Here is a 23,936-nt window from a genome sequence, read left to right on the forward strand (position 1 = left end):
TGCTATCAAGCCACTTTGTCAAGCTGAGAATGGCACTCAATGACATGGAAGAGAAAGGCATTATTCAAAAGTCCTCCAGTGACTACGCATCACCCCTCATCCTCATACAGAAGAAATATGGAGATCTGTGCATCTGCACGGATTTCAGGTAGCTCAATGCTAGGACAGTGAAGGATGCACACCTGCTGCCTCATCAGACTGATGATCTCGCTGCACTGGGGGGGGGGGGGGGGGGGACTGTCTTCTTTTCCACCATGGACCTCCCTTCTCGTTTCTACAACGTGCCCATGCATGAGGACCACAAAAGGTACACCTTTTCTCTTCCCCGTTTGGCCTGCATGAATACAACCGGATGCCTCAGGGTCTGTCCAACAGTCCGGCTACATTCATGTAGATCAGAGGTGTCAAACTCAAATACACAATGGGCCAAAATTTTAAATTGAACAAAAGCTGCGGGCTAAGGCTGAACAAATTAACCTTTTAATATGGAACCCAGCAAGTTTTGATTTAACAATGAATACTGAACAAGCAAGGCTTATATAACTTTAAATTCCAGGCATGCAAAATTGAGTTGCTAATAATAATAACAATAATGATAATAATAAAAACATATCAATGGCATATTAAATAAAATTTAAATAAAAATTGAATGCCTCCTTTCAGCCTTCTGAGGTAAATGTCAAAATTAGCTTCTTACACAGGCTAATAAATTTGAAAATAAAATAACATAACAACTATGAATAAATCAACCATTCAGGGCTTGGAGTAGCAAGAAAAAGTGCATAGAAAATGTATTTACTGCTCATTTTGCGACACACTGATCTACTCTGATGAGCCCAAGCCAGATACCTGGCATCATTTCTTGGATGCCAGTTCATCAATGTCGGGGCTCAGGGTTTGGGCTGAGGAAACCTTCATTATCGAACAAAGGTGTTTGTCAGTCAGACGTTTTCGTCATCTTCATTGAGGAAAAAAGTTGCTCACATAGGTAAGTGCTACCAAACATGGAGAGCAATTGAGCAACTTCGGTGCGGAGCTGAGGCATCGTGTCAGGGATGACCTGTACCCCAACAGCATCAAACTTTGACTTCAGCGTTTCATCACACTGGAGTTCAATCAGCTCCATTTGGAGGTTGGTTGGTGCTTTTTCCACATCAACTGTGAAGGGATTACTAAGCAGTTCAAATCTAAGTTTCTGGATATCAAAGTCGCCAAATCGCCGGCTAAACTCAAAGCCGAGCACACTGAGTTTTTCAGCAAACTGTGCGGACACGGCAGTAGAGATCTGCGTTTTTATGGTTTGGCAGCAGGGGAAATGGCCAAAGTGTGCTTGTAGCATCTAATTCTCCCACAGGCACATCTTGGTTTTAAAAGCTCTCACTGACGCATACATATCTGTGATGATGCGTCCCTGCTCCTGCAGCTGCAGGTTCAGCGCATCGAGGTGGCTTGAGATGTCACACAGAAAGGCCAGCTCACACAGAAACATTTGCTCCCAGAGCAATGCTGTGTCCTTCCCTTTGCTTTCCAGAAACTGACATATTTCTTCACGCAGTTCGAAAAATCTGTTCAGCACTTTTCAGCGGCTTAGCCATCTCACCTCTGTGTGATACGGCACATCTGTGTTTTCTGAACCACACTCTTCCAGAAAAGACTTAAACTGGCGATGATTGAGACCTTTGGCTCTTATGAAGTTTACAATTTGTGTTACTGTGGTCATAACATCCTCCATCTTTAGCGCTTTACCACACAGGGTTTCCTGATGTAAGATGCAGTGATAAACAGATAGTTCACCTGCAGAGTTCTCTTCTCGCATCTTTTCACGAATCCTGCCTACCAGTCCATACTTTTTACCACTCATCGCTGGCGCACCATCAGTGGTTCATCACACAAGTTTATCCCACGGCAGGTTTATTTCAGTTACACATTTGCAAACCTCCTCAAATATTTCTTTCCCTGTGGTTGTGCCATGCATGGATTTAAATTCCAAAAGCTCCTCCATAACACACAGATTTGAGTCCACGCCGCGGACGAAGACTGACAACTGCGCAGTATCAGACGCGTCAGTGCTCTCATCCACAGCAAGGGAAAAAGAAACAAAATCTTTTCCCTTCTCCATCAACTGGACATAGAGATTGGTGGCAAGCTCGCATGTGCGCTCAGCTATTGTGTTTCTGCTCAGGCTTACGTTTGCAAAGGCTTGCTTTTTCTCTGGGCACACTTGGTCACAAACCTTCATCATGCACTTTTTTACAAACTCTCCCGCATTAAAGGGTCGGGCTGATTTGGCGATTTCTTCTGCCACGATATAACTTGCCTTTACAGCAGCCTCCCTTTGTGTTGTTGCTTTTGTGAACATTTTCTGTTGTGAAACCAAACATCTTTTAATTTCCTTTACTTTCTGGCTCCTTTGAGCTGTGTCCAGGTCCTTATATTTGTCCTGGTGTTTCGTTTCATAGTGAAACAAGACAAACAGGTCTATCTTTTACATATGTAAACAGATATTCTGTCTCCCACCTGTCCAGAAAAGTTCTATTTTCTGCCTTTCTTTTCGCCATTTTTTGGTAAGGTAACAGTTACAGCTGTGGTTTGAGGTCGAAGTGTGGTCTTGGGGAGAGGCACGGGGATGCGGGGTGCACAGGGCTTTCAGCCAAAGAGTGCGCAAGAAGACCGCTAGCATAGACGCCACTGACACAGAGGAGGGGGCTTATCTGCCTCTGTCCTAATTGACGCGCCAAAACAACAGCAGAGCATTATAGGATTTGTAGTATAAGCGGTGAATGCGGTGTTACAGAGCTGCCGCCGTATAATACTGGCGGGCCAGCTCTAATGTTAATTTGAAATTGCCTCGCAGGCAAAATATAATTACACTGCTGGCCAGAGTTTGACACATATGATGTAGATGATGCTCTCAATCTTTGGAGATGAGAATTTCACCAGCCTCTTGTGCTACTTGGATGATCTTTTAGTCTTTGGGCCGAATGAGCAGATAGCGCTTGAATGCTTGGAGATGGTGTTCTCGCCTGACAAACCATAACCTCAAGCTGGCACCAAAAAAGTGCCCTCAGAGTCAAGGGTGCACACAGACCCTGGAAAGGTTGATGCCATTAACCACGTAACCAAGTCTGATTTGATGGATGGTGACGGTGTCACTCATTCACAGAAGAAGATTCAGTCTTTCTTGGGATGGTGCTATATTATCATCATTTCATACAGGATTGCTCCGCAAAGGCAAGGTCCCTTTTGAAGCTTCTCTCAGAACAAAAGACAAAAGGGGGACAAACCAGAAAAATCGCCTTTGCAAGCGAAACACTGTCAAAGTCCCACCTGAACTACCCAGCCCACAGCTTGCCTTAAAGTGAGCTGTATGTGACAAGTTATCCCATTGGCTGAAAGGAAGGCATTTTACTGCATGGACAAACAACAACCCTCTGACATACATCCTAACGAAGCCCAGGTTGGATGCCTGCGAACAGAGGTGGATGGCAAAGCTGGCGGCATATGGCTTTGACCTTAAATATGTCCCAGGGCCCAGGAACACAACTCTGAGCAGTGAACCCTTCGTCCAGTCCTGCATTAGCCATCGTCTGGTGAAGGAGCCCTATCTATCTTTATTGGATGAGATCAATGGAGTTGTCACTGGCACAGTGCAAGACGCCTTCCGACTGACCACCAACTGCCAGGTCATTCAGACTACTGATGACTCCACTGATGCGGATCTCAGCCCAGCACAAGATACCTGTCATCTGGAGGTGCTATCAGCACAGAGGAGGTGTCAGCCATATTGGATGCTCATCTGGTGGGGTCTCCCATCTGTCTGGCGTGAGCCCTTCCTCGCTGCACTTACCTGATGAAGATCCATCCATCATCATACCCCACAGCCAATTGTATAACATGTAGCAACAGGATGCTACAGTGTGCCGGGCTCTCTTTTATGTTCAGCGACATAAGACGCCAAGGTCTTCCTGCCCTCAATGAAGGCAGACGCATTTCTCTTCTCTCCCCTATATTCCCTTAATTTCCCTGCTTCCTTCTCACAACTTGTCCTGTCTTGTCTCAAACTTTTGGTGCCTCTTTCCGCATTGCTCTCACAATTTAGAATCACAGAATTGGTCAACTGATCTCTCAACACAATTGACAGAATTTTCACAACAAGAAGCTCAGGTTCGGGGGAACCTGTCTGTCCTGATGGAATGTTTGCCACTGATTACAAGAGGGACTCCTTAGGGAAGTGGAGGGTAGTGTGCCTGGCGATTCTTTCCGTTGAGGACATCGAGGATCTTTACATATTCGGAACCGTGATAATGGGCTATCTGATGATTGGATTAAGCATTTCCCTGGTGTATCGAAATATTCGGAAGACAGAGACAGCTGTCCAAAGCCTCATTAAGCTGCCTGACATGATTGAAGCAGTGGGCAGAGTTGTTGTTGCTCAGACTGTGTCATTAACCGCAACATGGAAAACATCTTGGAGAAGCTTTTGGCTTTGCAAAGGCGAATGGATTGATTTGGTGACCAGAATGGACAAACAGAGTAAGCCGTGTCAATTGAAATGCGACCACTCGTCCTAACCCAACAATCATAATCTTATCTGGCCAAGACCGCTGTTGAAACAATTTCCCTTAAGATCACTGCAGTGAGACCCTCTGAATTCCTTTTCCTCCCTCCCTTCCTTCACAGACACCTGTTGATTGTTGACTCCGTCTGGGACCCGGACTGGGTCAAGGACTTCTCTATGGCAACCTGCTGTGTTATTGCAATGACATCATGCGAACTAAGGCACTGATTGTGAGATAGATGAAACGACTCTCTCGGCTTATGGACAGACACACACCTATTGACATGCAAATATGCAGCACACCCCCTACCCCTATCCCACGCCTTCAAATTTGTTTAGCGTTCTTGTGTGTAAATCGAGCAAATGTTTCCTGATGTTGCTGAGGCTTTTTCCCGGTCCCCACATGGTAGCAAGCTGCTGGGCTAATTACGTTGTACAATTGTATAATGACAATAAAGGTTTCATTCATTCATTAATTTAAACGCACATGAAAGAGAGGCTGAGTCGAGCTGTGTACTCAGGCTGTTGAAGATAATTGCAATTGAAAGTGCATAATGGTATTCTTGTACAGGGTGAAGAGGGACCGTTGCATTAACAGGAAGATCTTTCAGTTTGTCTTACCCGAGTTTCTGAAACGACAAGTCCTGCATGGCATTGATTTTTGGACAGCAGAGACAGGTGATAAACAGACCACTGATGCCCTCATTGTTACAGACCATTTATAAAAGCTGGCACTCACCTTTCCCTATAGCAACAAATATGCTGCCCACTGCTTATGGGACAATTTTTTCTGTATTTATGGGTTCCCCAAGTGGATCCACTCTGATCAGGGAGCTAATTTTGAGAGTAGGCTCATCAAAGATCTTCTTGAGATGGCTGGTGCACAATTCCGATACAACTCCGTATCACCACATGGACAACGGTATCACAGAAAGATTCAACAGTACAGGTTATAGTGACACATGTAGCGTGATGTGAAGATAGAAGAGTTTAGCCAAAAGTTCACTATCTGAATAAGCCTTACTTTACCTCGTTTTGGGCACCACCCTTAATCAAAGGGCAAAGACAGAATACTTAATTAATTCTTTGTTTCTTTGTTGAGAATTAATTTATTCTAGTCTCATATTCGCTACTCTTGAATTCTTATTTTGGTTGGGCTTACAAGAATGAACCTTAAGACAACAGTAGAAATGCTTTGAATATGGATGATTATATAGGACACTGAAAGAACTAGTGAATTGAAAGTGAATTGAACGTCATGACATGTCATCACCCCAGTCTTGTGCACCCTTCACTGGCTCCCTGTTGGCTTTCGGGTGAAATTTAAGATTTCATTGATTGTTTTTAAGTGTATAAACTCTATGGGCCTGTCTTATTTAAGTGAGTTGTTGCAGCCCTACACTCCACCGAGAGCCCTGAGGTCAGCTGACCAGCTCCTGTTGGCTGTTCCCAAAGCCAGGCTAAAGACCAGAGGTGATAGAACACCCACCCCAGTGGCAGCACCCAGACTGTGGAACAGCCTCCCTTTGTCTGTCAGGTCCTCTCTGTCTTTAGGTCAGCTCAAATCCAGACTGAAAACACATATATTTTTCCTGGCTTTCAACACTAGCTGAAATGGACTTTACCTTGGCTTGCTACTTTTATTGTTACAATTTTTTTGTTATTTTATTGCTAATTTCATTTGTGACTATTTTATCTATCTTATTTTACCTTGTTTCTTAATCTGTGATGCAGATGCTATAGTTAAGCATTTTGGTAAGCTGAGATTGTTTTAATGTATCAATAAACTTTGAGTTGAACTGAATTGAAATACAAGTCTGTATTTATATGTGTGTTTATTTGTTTAGCTCCTAGACGTCTGCGAGTAAGAGGGTTCTTTCAGATAACACTTGGGTCAACACTGGAAATTTTCTGGAAAATTTTTATTCAATTCTGAATAATATTCAATTAAAATTCAATAATAATAAATTCGATTAAATAAAAAGTGCTGGAGATGCACTCTCATAGCTGGAAAATGTGGGAGAGTTATGTTTTGTTTGAGTGTTGGGGGCTCATGACACGATATTGAAGGTATACTGTGGATTTGTGTGTTTTGTAGAACAGATGAATGTCAGATTTAAATCATTCATCTGCTCGTAGAAAAAATGTATATGAATAAAAGATCTTATATGATCTTGAACGTATCCTCACATTCTCTGACACCATCCGCATGGACAGATTAGCTGCTATTGGATTATGTGGACTGCTTTAAATCATATCTCTCTGGCCGTACTCAGCTGGACCAATACAAATTATTTGCATCCCAACCATCCCTCCTCTCTTCTGGTACACCCCAAGATTCTGTGCTTAGACCTCTCCATTCATCATCTACCTCATCCATCTGACAATATTTTCTGTAAATATGACATTCAATTCTGCTGCTACATGGACGACACCCAGCTCCATCTGTCCACCAAACCCACCTCCTCTCTCCCACCCACTTCCCTCTCCAATAGTCTACGGAAAATCTCATCCTGGTTCTCCCATAACATTCTTAATCTTAACAATTACAAAACGGAGGTATTTTTATTGGTACTAAATCCACCCTCTCAAAGATAAAAAAACAAAAAACTGTCTCCATTGAGGGCTCTTCAGTTTCCTTATCTTTCTATTTTAAGAGGCAGGATGTCATCCTCAACAGCACTCAATCATTCCAGTACCACGTAAATAATGTCACTCGCTCAACTTACTTCCTTCTACCTAACATCTCTCAAAAAAAAAGATTTCAACCTTTGTCAAAGATGGTTTCTAGTTTATTTCCTTTAAGTATTTCTCCAGGCACTCTGGACAATGGATGTGACTTTGTCAGCAGGTAGATTTTCATGCATGTATATGTTGGCCAACATTTTCTTTTGGGAACCAGCCAATGTTTATATCTTGTTTTATTATTGACAAAAGAATGGTAGATCACTGGATTGATTTGAAATGTTTTGATCAATCTTCATTATGTCTGATCATCAAACATCAACATGTTTGGTCTTTATACCTGAAGAGCTGTACTTACTCACATGTTGGACTAGAAAATGTAATTCAGAAAAATTATGCACATTGGCCTTTCATGTACTGGGCCAGTCTGCTCATTGATGATTAATGAACCACTTCCATCTCAAGCACTCTGAACTCTAGCCTGGACTTAATTAAACCTGAGACACTGATCACTAATCATAAATTACTTCCTATAGCCTCTGACACTATTAGAAAAAAAATGTTTCTAACCAATTAATTATTGACAATACAAGTAAAGAACAGATCAAGGTTCCATAAGAGTTTTCTATCCTTTGCATGCTTTAGGAAGACTGAAGATGCCATCACTAAACATAAGGTGCTCATGGAGGAATGATGTTGTTAATGGGTTACTGATGTCTGCTCTGTTTGTGTTTTACAGGTAGCTGCTGTCATTACAGCATCGCTGCACTGCTCCTGCCCATTCTGATCCCTGACCTGAGCAGCTGGTTTCCAGTAGAAGGAACTGCTCTGCAACCTCTATCCTCCATCATTTCTGGCTCTGTTAACCTGAGGTCTTTCACAGTATAACCTGTCTGGACCTCTCATGTAATCATCATTGTTTTTTTTTCTATAAATGGCAGTTTATTGAATTGACCTACATGGCCAACTGCAGTATTTCCTGTCTCCTGTTCTGAAGGGGTACTTGTCTGTCACAGATCTTTAGCTTCTATTTGCAGTAATACATGAAAAACTAGATGAAAATCAACAAAGCTTTACAGCGTCTGTCTTCATTGCTGTTTACTGTATAATCCCGTTTGTTTAAGAATTTTTACAAAAATGAATGAGAATTTTGTCAGAATTTATTGTATAGTAGTCATTATTGTTGTTTGATGATGGTAAGTATTGTTAGACAAAATGTATATCCTAAAATAAAGTAAAGATCAACAGCAAGCAGAATATTCTGGTTGTATTTGTCTCAGCTTGCAGGTTTTGTGTTTCCATTCTGTCTTTTGGGTTCTTGTTATCTAATTTAATGTTCTATTGATATCTTCTTGTTTGAGTTTTTGTAATAGTTTTGCTTTTGTTTTACTCTTGTTTGGTATTCAGTCATTTTTTGCACTATTTCCATTATCTGTTCTCTAAGGTTGTTTTGTAGAATCAGTTTGTTCACTCCAATTAGTTGTACTCCTACCCTCGTCACACATGGTTTCTGTTGCTTGATTGCCTCTTAAATATTGTTTATTCATTATTAGTCTCTCAATTCATACATCTTTTGTTCACAGCTAGACGTTTTTGTAAATCTTTTCTTCAGTTTGTCACCCCTTCACGTTGCTTCTTTATGCAATTTTAGGGCATTACTTTGGATGTTTCTTTCTTTTTGGACACCCTGCTTTGCAGTATGTTTGGTTTATGATTGGTATTTTTTTGTGCACTGTCTACCTGATAAGGAGTACAGTTTGGGTCTTCTCCTTTTCTCCTTATAACTTCAAATACGCAGGTATGCATGCATACACTACACTGTGTGCACAATTATTAGGCAAGTGAGTATGTTGACCATATTGTCATTTTTATGTATATTTTCTAACTCCAAACTTTATAAACTGCGTAGTGGATTTAACCATAGCAGGTGATGTGTATCTGTGTGATGAGGGAGGGTGTGGCCTAAATATGTCATCACCCTATATGAAGGTGTGCATAATTATTAGGCAGCTTCTTTTCCTCAAGCAAAATGATCCAAAAAAGAGATTTAACTGACTCTGAAAAGTAAAAAATTACAAAAAGTCTCTCAGAGGGATGCAGCACTCTTGCAATTGCTAAGATATTGGGGGCATGATCACAGAACCATCAAAAGTTCTGTTGGAAATAGTCAACCGGGTCACAAGAAACGTATTGAGAAAAAAAGACAAATCTACTGCCAAGGATTAGAGAAGAATCAAGCGTGAAGCTATCAAGAACCTATTGTTCCATGGCCAAGGTAAGGAAGGCTGAAACCCGACCACCACTGAACAAGACATGTGAGCTGAAGCATCAAGACTGGGCCAAGAAATATCTGAGGACAGATTTTTCAAAGGTTTTATGGACTGATGAAATAAGAGTGACTCCTGACCAGATGGATGGGCCCGTGGCTGGATCAGTAATGGACTAATCCACTTCGAGTCAGATGCCAGCAAGGTGGAGGTGGGGTACTGGTATGTGCTGGGCTGGTATTATTAAAGATAAGCTGGTTGGACCTTTTCAGGTTGTAGATGGACTCAAAATCAACTCCCAAACCTACTGCCAGTTTTTAGAAGACAGTTTCTTCAAGCAGTGGTACAGAAAGAAGTCTGCATATTTAAAAAAGACTTTAAGATTTTTATGCAGGACAATGCTCCATCACATGCATCCAAGTACTCCACTGCATGGCTAGCTAGTAAAGGCCTTAAAGATGAAAAAAATATGACATGGCCCCCTTCCTCACCTGACCCGAACCCAGTTGAGAACTTGTGGGCAGTTCTTAAATGGGAGATTTACAGTGAAGGAAAACAGTACACCTCTCTGAACAGTATCTGGTTGCTGCTGCACAAAAAGTTTATCGTCAACAGATCAAGAAACTGACCGACTCCATGAATGTAGGGCTTATTACAGTTATTGAAAGGAAGGGTGGTTAGATTGGTCACTGATTTTTTTTAAGTGTCAAATTTTTATTTGAACATTTTGAGTTATTTGTTTATAATTCTCACTTAAACATAGGAAAATAAGAAAGTGAAATGGGAAAATATGTGTTTCTGATTTAGTTGCATAATAATTATGCACACTAATAGCTGCCCAATAATTGTGCACATATAGATATTATCCTAAGAAAGCCAAAACCTCACTTTTACTTTCTTTAATATTCATGTTTGAGGTTTATTAACATTTTGGATTGACCAAGAGCAGCAGAGTTTTTCATTAATACAAATACACACTGTATATTGCCAAAAATTGCTTATCTGCCTTTACATGCATATGAATTCAAGTGACATCAAATTCTAAATCCATAAGATTTAATATGATGTCGGCCCACCCTTTACAGCTGGACCAGCTTCAACTATTCTGGGCAAGCTTTCCACAAGGTTTAGTAGTGTGTTTATGGGAATTTCTGACCATTCTTCCAGAAGCACATTTGTAAGATCAGACACTGATGTTGGACAGAAGGCCTGGCTCTAATTCAGAAGTCTCTGCTCTAATTCATCCCAAAGGTGTTCTATCAGGTTCAGGTCAGGACTCTGTGCAGCTCTGTGATATTTTGCCCCAATCTATCTCTATTCTCACCTTGTATTTGTATTTTACTTACCACAGCTTCCTCTTTAGCTCCTTCTGTAAAACCCTGAATTCTACTCGGTTCCTCTAGGCCCTCCTCAGCCTCCTTACACCAAACCTTCACACTCCTTGCACTCACACCTATCTGTCTCACCAGAGACTTGTAAGTGACTCCACGGTGTATGAGGTTATGGTCAGATTCACTGAGGGGGCCAGAGAAGTGCATCTGTAGGCCCCCTTCACATCGACGTAAAAGAGGTCCAGGATTTTGTTCTGTCTTGTTATTTTAAATTACTTTGGACAGGAGCAATAGAGACATGCTGAATGAATGACATACCGCGTGCTCCCCGACACAGCTGATGGGGGCATGTAAAGAACAACAGTAATGGTGTGCAAAAACTCCCGGGTCAGACAGAAAGGTTTTGAGCCTGCGACTACCTGCTCAATATCTGGGGTGCAGATAAACTTCGCCAACACCCCCTCAGCAGGGCTGAATGCAGTAAAAACAAGAGCAGAGAGAAATAAAATGGCAACACTTTAAATCTGGTTCATTACATTTTCATTGTGGAAAAAGGCCCGTTCTTTATTCCAGTGTATGTTCATACATATACTGACACTCCCTTGAAGGAACTGGGATTTCGGGTTTTTGATGACTTGGAGCAGAAGTCAATAAACTTCGGGCACACAATTTTCTTCTAGTGTTTGTCACCTTACCTTCTGAGGAGAAGGTCTTACTAGTATTAGACTTAATTTCATCTATGAGACAAATGATTACATTGTTAGTTTCTACAGGTTCTGTGCTGTCTTCTTAGCAGAGATAAGTGTAATGTTGCGCTGTGCCGTAGATTCAGCTCACATATGCCCCATCATCCATACGTATCGTGTTGAAAAATCTAAGGCTTCTCTCAGATTTTTTATTATCATTATTTTTTTTTGTTTTGATGTTCGAGAACTATCAGACAATGAAAGAGCCAACTCATTTAATAGTTTCCTCAAGTTATAATGGCTTACTGGTGAAACAGCATTTCCCTTTTAATACAACCAAAAGAGAAGAAACAAAGATTTGAAATAAACAAGAATAGCGGACACATGTAGCATGATGTGATAAGATATAAGGATTTATCCGAAAGTTCTCACTATCTGACGAAGCCTTATTTAACCTCGTTTTTGGCATCACGTTCAAGTGAAGGAAAAAGACAGAATCTTACGATTCTGGTATGTTAAGTTGATAATCAATTATTAATTGATAATTAATAAATTCCAGTCACATATATTCGCTACTCGTGAATTCTCGTTTTGTTGGACTCACAAATACGTAAAGAACACGTACACAAAAAACGGTTGATTTTATATATGTGTATATATACGTATATATACATATATATATGAACCATTTATTAAAATGATAAGACCAAGGACATGAACCTTAAGACAACAGGAGAAATGCTTTGAATATGGATGATTATATAAGAAACACTTAGTGAATTGAAAATAACTAAGGGGAGGGGATGGATGGAAACCGGAATTATTCAAATAGCTATTACCCAGCTATTTGAATAATTTAGCCTTTAATATTAATTTAAAGGCTAACCCGCAATGATTAATTTATCATTTTAACAGAGAATTCTCTCGACACCCACCGCATACCGTCTGAAATGTAAGAACAGGGCAGATCTTACTTGAAAAATGACAAAATTTCCTGTTAAGTCAGCTCCAAACCACAGGTAAACGGCAGCGGGTCCAACTGGGTCTCTCTTGGTTCCGCGTCTCGCGGCATTCAAAGTGGCTTGGACTGGTCGCCTTCCTGGCTTCCGGTGGATTCTGGTGACTTCTGGTGTCTCAGAAGACGAATGAGTGGTGTGTAGGACTTCACCGTGAATAATGACAAAATTGTCCAAGGGTCGGTTGGTTTTGGTTGCTGACCAACTCTGATGAGGTGAACTTAAATTCACAAAAGATTGACAAAAAGGTTGACAAGCTTAATGCTGGATCTCTTGGTGAGCAAAACTAGGTGAGGATGCGTGCAGCAGCAGAGTTTAAAACGTGCTATAAAAAGGAGACAGGATGGCGGACGAAAAACGCAAAACTTATCTTTCTACTACATTCTTCTCTTTCAGTCTTTGTTCGGGAACGTTTTCTTCCATCTCATCTTCCTCTCCTTCCATTTTCAAAGACTCTCTTTCCATCAGTTTTAAAAGTCTCTGTACTTCATGATTCAATCTTTCTACTCTCTACAATCGGATTTTTCCTCGCGGTTTCCAGAGATTGATTCGCGGAAGAGGGGCATGACGTAGGCTTACGCTACACTTTCAGCCAGTGGTATGCCTGAAACTGTTGTGACGTCTTTGTCATGTTTTTGATTAAATCTTGTCTTGTTTTCAGATTTCTTGGTTTGTTTCTGCCATGTTATTTCCCCTGTTTCACTCAAGTCACCTGTTTCTGTTCCACAGCTGCACGTCATCACTAATCCCCTCCCCACAGTACTTAGTTTCCAGGTTCCCTCATGTCATAGCAGAATCCTCACCTCACTTGTCATGGTTCACAGTCACGTTTCGTCAGGTCAGGTTACTGCCTCTTTTTTTGCCATAGTCTCATCTTGTCTTTGCCTCACAGTCTAGTCTTGTTATTTTATTTCATAGTCATAGTCTTAGTCTTGTTTCACTATTCATAGTGTTGTCTTGTTTTGTTTTGTTTGTCACAGTTAAAGATTTTTGGAATCCGGCTCAGCCGCGCTTTTTGTACTTGCCTTTGTTTTTGTAATAAATCAAGTTTTTGCCATCAGTTCTGCATCTGGGTCCTCCTCTCACACCAACGTCACTGACAGTCTGCCTGGGCGTGTTTTGTAAGATGACCCATTCTGGCTTACGAGCGTGCAACGAGGGTGCCACAAAGCAGCTTGACTCCTCCATTCCTCCGTCTCATAAACATTTGTTCAAAGGATTCTGAAAACACCATAACTTGTTAAGATATAAAGATTAAAGATGTAACATAAACTTAGGATATAAGGACATCAAAACTAATGTAACATCATGATTATGAGTCTCAAAATTCAGATGGATATCTGTAAAGTTATGATATATGAATAACGAACCAAACAATGTTATCTTCCTTTGTTAAACATGGAATACAATAAAAAAAAGCAAGAAACATTGGTCAACAGTTGCATTATTTCATACAAATGTCACATGTCATATGAAAGTTGCTGACTTCAAAATAGATCATCATCATCATCTGCAGTCTGAGTTCATCGACATGCTGCCTTGATGAATTGCCCACTAGATTTCTAAAGTCTGTGCTGAGAAGTTTTTTACCACAATTCGTTCATCTAGTTAACATTCAGACTGGAACATTTCCAAAGGCCTTAATAGCTGCTGTCATTAAGCCTCTTCTAAAGAAGAGCAATTTTGCTGTCACAGTACTGAACAACTACCGGCCCATATCAAACCTGCCATTCTTATGCAAAGTCCTAGAAAAAGTTGTATACCAACAGCTTTCTGACTTTCTCCTGTCTAACAAAGCTATTGATACTTTCCAATCAGGCTTCAGGTCCCACCACAGCACTGAGACAGCTCTGATCAAGGTTACAAACGATATCCACCTGAACACAGACACAGGCAAAGTCTCAGTCTTAGTTCTTCTGGACCTGACTGCTGCCTTTGACACAGTTGACCATGCAATCTTATTACAGAGGTTAGAAGACTGGGTGGGAATCTCTTGTAGTGCTTTAAACTTGTTCAAGTCCTATCTCGAGGACAGGAAGTATTTTGTTGAAATTGGTAACTGTGTCTCAGACCTAATAGCTATCAACTTTGGGGTTTCTCAAGGGTCAATCCTGGGACCCTTATTGTTCAATCTGTACATGTTCCCATTAGGCCAGCTTATACGCAGCCATAATGTGTCTTACCACAACTTTGCAGATGACACTCAGATCTACATGTCACTGACAGCAGGAGAACACGGGCCTGTAGATACATTGTGTCACTGCATCGAACAGATCAGTGTGTGGATGCAAAACAAGTTTCTCCAGCTACTCTCAGACAAAACTGAAATCATTGTCTGTGGCCCAAAGAAACTAAGAGAAAGTGTTATAAGTCACCTTGAGACTCTCTCTCTATAACCTAATCATCAAGTTAGAAATCTAGGGGTAATATTGGACTCAGACCTGAACTTTAACAGCCACATTAAATCAATATCATCAGCAGCTTTCTACCATCTAAAAAACATTGCTAGAATCAAAGGAATAGTGTCTAAACCAGACTTGGAAAGACTAATCCATGCATTTGTCTCCAGCAGGTTGGAGTACTGTAACGGCCTGCTCACTGGGCTCTAAAAGGGCTGTAAGACAGCTGCAGTACATCCTAAACACTACTGCTTGAGTCCTGAGTAGAACCAGGAAATGCAACCATATTAGTTTAGTAGACAGTTCTGCTCGTGTAAAAGTCTCTTCATGGTACATCTCTGACATGTTAGAGCCATATGAACCAACTCGGACTCTGAAAACGTCTGGGAGGGGTCTCCTGCTGGTGCCCAGAGTCAGGACTAAACAAGGTGAGGCTGCGTTTCAGGTTTATGCTCCTAAAATCTGGAACAGTCTTCCAGAAGATGTGAGTCAGGCATCAACTCTGACAATGTTTAAATCCAGGCTGAAAACAGTTCTATTTAGCTGTGCATATGACTACTGAAAGTATTTTATCTGTACTCTGCACTTTTAATGAATTAATTAGTGATTATTTTTTATATTTATGGAATTATTTTATTTGCCTTCTTCTAATTTTATATTGCTATAAAGCACTTTTAATTGCCTTTTGTACGAATTGTACTCTGCAAATAAACTTGCCTTGCCTTGCCATTTTTGGTTTAACTATTCAGTACTACGGACCACTAGTGAGCAATGTGGCTCCATAAGCTGATTAGTCATTTCCCAAAACAATGACCTCTACGTACGATCGTGAAAATGTATTAAAATGCAGCTGAAACCTGAAAGAACTTGTACAAAGATATAAAGCACATTTAATACAGTTTCAAGATTCAGCTGAAAATGATTCTGGGTCAGGTTATTTTAAAGGTTCCACGAGACATCTGCTTCTGGTTTGCATCAGAGTCGGGGCAAATGTCACCTTTCGTTTACTTTGACCCAGATAAGAGCAGAAGTGTCCTGTTCTGTTTTTCCCAATACTCTCCTGAGAGGGTCCGTTGTTTGTTCAGCTTAGTTAGCTGTAAGTTTTTAATACATTCACCTCAATTTATGGCACAGGTCTGTGGAAAGAGGTGCTGAGAAACTCCCCCAAAATGCTTTTATGGGCAAAGGTTGACGATCTCTGGTACTTACACATGAACATCTCCACACCGGAATGTGGGAGATTTCCAAAGTCTTAAATTTGAATTAAATTTCACAGTTGAGCTCGCTACACAAGGGAAGGCTTGCAGTTGTTCTGTTGTCACAGCTATAATGTAACAAGAAAATGGCAAATTTTCTCTCTGTGTCAGTTGTTGAGAGGAGTCCATAGTAATTCCCCTGAATTATTCAACATGCTGAATGAGCAGCGATAATAACAGGGAGATTGCAATTCAAAAATCTTTTCAAACCTTTCACAAAGCAATCAGAGACAGTTTTTTCTCTACCTTGCAGTTCTATATGTAGATTTGTAGATTTAATTCTTTGCACATTGTTGGACAAACTTAACCAGGTCTTGATTGCTCACAGCAGTTTTGAGTCTGATATCCTGCTGCCTCTGTAGATATAGCCAGAACAAGGGACAGATCTCCCAGGAAATTCAATCTAATTTCATAAAATTGTATTCATATAGCGCCAAATCACAAAAAATCTCATGGTACTTCATATGAGCTGAGAGGAATTTAAAAGCCAGGAGGATCAGTTATGCCTTTGGCAAAGTTTGATACATGGCAGGATATTTATAAAATTTTGACAACGTGAACGACAGTTGACAACAGTAGAGGTGTGTGTAGAAATCCCTCCATTAGCTCTCCTGTAGCCGCAAGTAGCCACATGACAGCACCTATGAGCTAACAGAGCTATAGTACACGTTTGTTTATTCTTCTTAAAGTATTGGTGAAATAAAGACGGATAATACTTTATTTAGAGGCTGCATCATCCCTGCCCTGTTCACTCCATTATATGGATATACACCTATAGCAAGTTATCTAAATAGCTCACGAAGGATGCCGACTTTCCCCGAACTGTTCTCGGTGAGTAGATAAAGGTATTTCATGCCAGAAATAAGGTCTAGGTTTAAAAATACTGGAGTTCCCCTTTAATGAAGATTAATTTAGAGTGAAAACCTAGAACAAGAATATGTTGTTGTAAAAATAGAGACAAGTTTTTCTCATTATCAGACTCCTTGTTAACAACTCCATAAAAGAAAAGCTTTGAGCTGCAGAAGGAGAGATGTATAATGTTATCAGAAAACCAATGGTGTTTGGTTACTCAAGTTTAACCTCCAAATACCTGTTTTTGTTTTTTTTTTAATATTTAATTTTCTTAGTTTACAAAATACTTTTCAGATTCAGTTTTTAGATGCTTCTGACATAACACAAAGACAACACATAATAATAAAGGTAATTAAGGTGTCCCCTTTTAGACATCTGTGATTTTTTGCAGCTCCACCCAAAACAGATATTCTCCCCTAAATTTAACACATGGCCCCCTTCAAATGAATGCTTTGCTTCACCTTTTAGCTCATCTCAAGTTCATTCAAGTAAACCTTTTAATAAAGTAGCATTCAGTAGTAGTATGTTTCTTAAATTCTCATGCTTCAGAAATACTAAACTGATGATGCCATGTACAAAATAACTGTCTATCAGTAGGACCCACTTGGGACCAACACATCATTTCAATTTTAGCAAAAACATTTGATGTCATACAGTCTGACAGTTTGTATGAGTAAACTTTATTAAGAATTCCCTTCAGTCAAAACTGCCGCTGATTTCTGCAGATTTGTTTGTTCCTCTCATAGTAGACCTGGAGATTTTCAGTGCAAATCAAGATGAAGACCTCCAACTTCTGCTGAGCCAGGTAATTCTTTCATATCTTCTCAAACTTCAGTGATATGGCTTTAGTTAGATACTGAAATATTGATAAATCTAGAAATAAATACAACAGTGTATCTTTATATATGGCAAAGGTCCAACTATCAGATGCCTCTATGTATACTGAAAAAAGAATAATTGAATTAATTAAATTGGTTACAAGTAAATACTTGAATGTATCCAAAAGGACAAAGCCTAATTTTCCAAGCTAACTGAATCCACAAAGTACACTTCTATCACCAAATAAAAAAAAACTGAATAAGATTCGTGTAAAACATCAAAATAACAATTAATCAAAAACTTTGTATGACCAGTCACTCAAAATTATTTTTACAGTGTAGATTTCATGTAGAATTCATCAATGCTTCTTAACTGCATGTGTTTTCTATAAAATTGCAACTTATAACCAAAATTTTTGTATATTGTTGATACTGGTATCCCACTTGCCCTCGCAATCATCATCATCCTCAGTATCCTCAGTCAATCCTCAGGGATTAAGTCATTTGCTGCACAAAACCTAAAAGCATTTGATGAAAGGGTTTTTAATGCATACAGATAGATGCTTTAAATTCTTCATCAGAAGATCTTGTTTAATTTTTCTGCTTCAGTTTAAATTTGAAGTAATCTGTGACCAGTGATTTAACATTTTGCCTGGAAACATGCTGAAAACATGACATAACACTTTAGCTTTCAGAATCATCACCATCCTTGTTTACATCGGGCCAGGTCTGGTCTGTGTTTGTTTGTCTTACATACAAATATGTTTGTTTCTCACATTGGTTGTGTCTCCTTACACCACCTTTAGTATTTCTAACCATTTTAACATCTCAAGATGAATAAATTGTGAAACTTGAGGCTGACTCTATGGTCTCTACCACCATTGACAATTGGTGGAGGAGATGCTTTAGATGGTAGAATCTACTCACAATTGTAAAAAGTTAAAGTTAAAGCAAGAATATTGAATAGCGTAGTTTAGTCTGTGTGCCCACATCATATTTTTTTCTTTTCTTTTTTTCTGGCAGGTTAGCACCAGCAGAGTCTTCTTGAGCACTTCCTTCATCACACCACACCTTACCTATGCAACCCTGAATTGAATTCAGCAGGTATAGAAAATAGAAGGATGGAAACATGCTGAAAACATGACATAACACTTTAGCTTTCAGACTCATCACCATCCTTGTTTACATCGGGCCAGGTCTGGTCTGTGTTTGTTTGTCTTACATACAAATATGTTTGTTTCTCACATTGATTGTGTCGCCTTACACCACCTTTAGTATTTCTAAAAGTATGGCTACATACTTCCCATGTAGCCATGCGGACGTTCTGTGCTGGAGGAAGTGTAAACAACTTTTTGACACAGAAGAGACTTTATTTAGATATCCACAAATATGGCTCTCACTTGAACTGCTATGAAATTTTTTAGGTTTGAGTAAATTTAGATGGTGAAACATTTGCTTTTCTGGTGACCTCTTTCTAAGGCTTTTGCCTTGCTCATTGGAAAAGCTTTTGATTTTCCTAACAGAGACCACTCAAAGCATTGTCTACTCGGGGTAAGACACTGACCACTCGTCACCAAAAAAGAAAATTTTCCTTTAAGTTTGTGAATGAATGAAGACAATGCTAGGAGTTCTCTCCATCATAATTAGACAGGTAACCAAACTCGGTTCACGGAAGACTTGAGAGTCAGGACGTGGCCTTCTTGCTCCTGTGGTTTAAATGCAGGTAAGGTTCATGCAAATGTCCTTAAACAGAGTTAAACTCAAGTCAGAATAATTATTATAGCATAATTTCTGTTATGTTCACTTGAAAGAAGTATCTAAAGTTAGATTTATTCACACAGGATAGACAACAAAGTTTTTCAGAAGAAAGTGCAGACAGTTTGGTCCGGCCTTTTTCTGCAGTTACTTTTCACACAAACATCACAGCAGGAAGCTGTCTGCTGCAGATTTGCTCATCTGGCTGGGGATGTGAGAGGGGAGGTGCGGGCGACACGGGTCTTGATGCAGAAAGTGCTAGGTGAAAAACTGTTATTTTTACTCAATTAGCAGACAAAGCTCCTTATTGTCTCGCTATGGTTACTGCATGTATATACTATAGAAGGGATCAAACAAAGAGCAGCATATTTCCTGACACATTTGAACAATTTCTCACCCATTGATTTTTCTGGAGATCTACTGGACAGAATATCTATCCAAGAAGTTTGGAACAAACATGCAACCCCTCGAGAACATCATTAGAATATTTAAGGACTCCAGTGCATGTGTGAGAATGGCTTAAGAGCAAAAATATAGATTGTTTCATGTCAAATGTTATGTAACAACGGTCATGTAAATGTCTACCATACCTATAAGGATAAAGATTTAATGCTAAAAAACATAGCAACAATGACTCATGGAACCTGTGTGGCTGTGTTAAATGCTGTCACTCAGTTTAAATGCCATAAGCAGTTAAGGCTAAGGCAGAGAGAGGAGTCAGAAAAAGAGTCAGAAATCAATGTGGAGCAAAGTTTTAGATAAGCCAAGAAATGTAACTCCACTGCAATAAAGATTGTTTCATAGAATAGACATTAGTTATCGTGCAGTACACTCCCTCTAGCATCTAGTGATACCGAGCACTCAAAATTGAAAATATGCATGGGTGGTGTTTCTTTATGTATCCACTTTTACCTCAAGGGATGCTAGATAATATAATTTTCTGAGACCTCAAATAACCTGGATCACAGAAAAACTGTTAATACATATTCAGACAGAGGCAAAGGCAAAGGTAGCCTTCCCCAAGCTTCAGTTTGACAGAATGAGCCTGCAGGGACAGGCTTTGAACGATTAGGATTCATAAAGTTTGAAACTAAGAGAACAAATTTGCACAGCTATTCTAATCTTGCTTAAAAATATTCTCCACCAACCTGGTCTTACTCATATTTTGTAAATAAACACAGGTGGAAATGGAGTGTCCCAATAAATAGCATTTTATTTTGTCCACAAAAGATTTGATCCTTTATGTTAGCATTTAATTCTGGTGCCTTCACAAACTACTGCATTTTGACTTGAACCTAATATCTTACATCATAGCTTAAAGGCCGCAATTTTTTCTAATAATTTCTCTTTGATCCTCATATTACAAAGTTGTCAACCAATGCATTTAAATAAACTCTTGAAAGAATACTTGGCTGACCTTAAATTTCTGATTAGTGGAATGTTTTAAATAGCATGAAACATAGTGTTTAATCTTTAATGGGAGAATGTTAAGAATCCCAGTATACTTTTGATTAAAGCTCAAACCCAGTTTCACTTTTAAAACTGATAAACATTAAACAGTGATTGTAAAATCTAATTTGCATATGTCCTACGGATGAAGTCATTATTCTTAATTAGTTGAATGTCTGCTCTAAGCCCGACTTCACTTTGTATTAAGTTTTAGTTCTCTTTGCTCTTTTAAAGGAAAATTCACATCAGGGGGTCTGGGGTGAAGATGGCAGGTTGGAATCACAGTGGCAAAACTGCTGCTAATTTCTTACTTCCCTTTCCATATTTAAACCGGTATTCAAGCAGTGGTTTAAATAGCTGCAGTAGTACATCATTAGCTTCTCTCCAGGCTCAGTGTGCAGAGCTGTCGGGAGAAAAAATAAATCAACATTTTATGGCTCCTATGGGCTCAGTGAATCAGACTGAGCTCTGCAGCGAGAAATTAAAGAGAACTTCTTAATAGGCCTCAAAGCTGAAACATATTACTGTATCTGACAATGGAATGGCTTCCTCATATATCCTAATATGTACAAACAAAAGCTCCAGTTTTGTCATCAAAACAACTCAGTAATGTTTCTCTGCATAAACAAAACTTATAGTATATGGAGCATGATTTGTCCTGTATTGCAGATGTTTGTGTCACTTGGAATTGCTACATGACAACTGCTGCCTTCTTCTGTAATTTGTAAAACTGTAAAACTATTTAGTAGTCTGGATTTGGAATTTTGACACTTTGACTTTGAGACTTCCGACCCATAATTTGCACAGATGTTCCTGTACACTATTCTAGCCACTTGGTTATGGTGTTCCATCTCAGACAACACTACGATGTGCTGGACTGTCTTGGAGGCCTCTCTGCATAGCCTGCACCTGGGGTCCTGTCTGCTGTGGTAGACCCTGGCCTCTGCATGCTCAGGGCCTGAGGGGGTCACCTACAGAAGCAGAAACCAAAACACACCAAAACAGCATTACAGGATAAGTTGTGGAGGCAGAATACAAGTAAAGGAAGTTATTACAGCTGTAAAAAGCCTGTCCACATGCACAAAAATATGATGGATTGCCACTTAATTCAGCCATATCATTGCATATCGATCTGCTTTACCAATCAAAGTGACATCTTTGCAGAGAAACTGCTGGCAAGACAAAGCTGTGCAGATAGTTGGCAACAGCATATTAAAGGTCTCTGTGGTTCAGTGGTCAGCAGTAATGGGCTCTCCAGCTCTTTTCTCCCATCAGGTTTCTCCTCACAAGGCCACATCATTACAAATAAGCTCCCAGCTACAGAGCACTGGGGTCAGACTTTTAAAGGAAATGGAATTGGTTCCAAACAAAGATATTACTGCTACTCACAACATCAAAGACAGAGTGCTCTGGTTTCATGTCATACTTTCAAGGCTTCACCTTCTTTAAGGGCCATAAATTGCCCTGCATGTATGCCCTTCATTAAGAATCCTTTTCATCTATCTTGTAGTTTGACAAGATTTTTTTTCTTTATTAGTAATCCTCTGTTCAACTGCAGCTAACAGTGTGACCCTTCTCTGTTGTGTCTGACATTGTGTATGTGTGCATGAGGGAAACTAAATCAAATTATTAATGATTTAAAAGTTTACAAATTAGTCTTTCAAACACAGCTGCACAATGTATTCACACAGACCACAACTGTTAATTTTTCACACCTCGAACTCTGACATCTTCAGATCTTGCCCCTTAATCATCAGATATAGAAAGGAAATCTTGGTTGTTGTTGTTGTTGTTACTGCCAAATACAAATAGGTACAGCAACGTGATGTGGATTTTATAGAATATGAAATAAGCCCTGTAGGTTCGGGATAAAATGTACACAAGTTCAGCTTCAATACATGTGCAGCAGCTTTCACAGAGCAGGATAAAGTCTCACTCATGTTCCAATGGGACGCGACTTTATTGCATGATCAGATAGGGAAAAAGGAAATCATAGGGCAGAATTTACACTTTTACCTGGACAGTTCTGTGAGAGCACACAGAAAAGTTGCCAAACCCTGGCAAAACTCATGGAATGTGGGATTCATGAAAACTAGATAAGAGATGGATTCAATAGATGAACATTCTGGCTTTCTACAATAAAAAACTAAACAAAAATTGAAAACAATTTTACACTGAACTGAGTAATTATTTACAATTCTTTTTAGCCCAAGCAGTGGAAAAAGGATGGATTCATGAACCAAAACAAACAAAAAAAACAAACTATACATTTTTACACTTTCTTTGGCTTTTCCGACAGCTTGAAGTTTTTCAGGACTTCACTAATGAAAAACAATATTCTTTCTTGTACAGCATCTGACAGATTTAGACAGCTATCACACGTACAGAGACCTGAACTGTTTGCTCATCCTGTCATTGAGCTGATATGTCTTTTCTGAAGACAAATTTGAACCATCTCTGCTTTGTGGCAAGCTGCAATATGATGAAAGTTTCTTTTTAACTTGTACTGAATTAGATTAGTTTTATTCACCTTTGATATCACTATTTTAGAGCTGCACATTTCAGTTTTCACTCTCAGGTCTGGGATGTGTAAATTGTTGGCAGTTTCAACTGTTGTTTAAATAGTTTAAATAACTCTCTGAGGCCTAAAGAAGAAAGATTATTGGATAGTTCAGAAGAAATCAAAGAGCAGAAACATATCAGTACCATCTCAGCCAACAACTGAATTATACCGCAACAGGATTATTTATTCAGTTTGCTTTAGCATTTTTTTCAAGTGTTGCACTTGTGTTTTTAATCAAACAAAAGATGTGAGAACTCCCTTCCATTTAAGGCCATAAATTAACTTGTTTCTTTAACTAACA

The 23,936-nt window shown here is 39.5% G+C and overlaps 1 protein-coding gene across 1 annotated transcript in view; it reads left to right on the plus strand.

Annotated features, from left to right (window-relative positions):
* The window catches only part of tsnare1 (T-SNARE Domain Containing 1), a 275,364-nt gene extending 266,953 nt beyond the window's left edge, over positions 1 to 8,411 (plus strand). The window contains exon 18 of the mRNA XM_072395073.1: positions 7,983 to 8,411. The gene's annotated coding sequence lies outside the window, so the exon portion shown is untranslated. The remainder of the gene's footprint in view (positions 1 to 7,982) is intronic.
* The last annotated feature ends 15,525 nt before the right edge of the window (positions 8,412 to 23,936 follow it).

This window comes from Leuresthes tenuis, unplaced genomic scaffold (assembly GCF_036924035.1).
Source record: "Leuresthes tenuis unplaced genomic scaffold, fLeuTen1.0.hap1 SCAF_10, whole genome shotgun sequence".
NCBI classification, from domain to species: domain Eukaryota; kingdom Metazoa; phylum Chordata; class Actinopteri; order Atheriniformes; family Atherinopsidae; genus Leuresthes; species Leuresthes tenuis.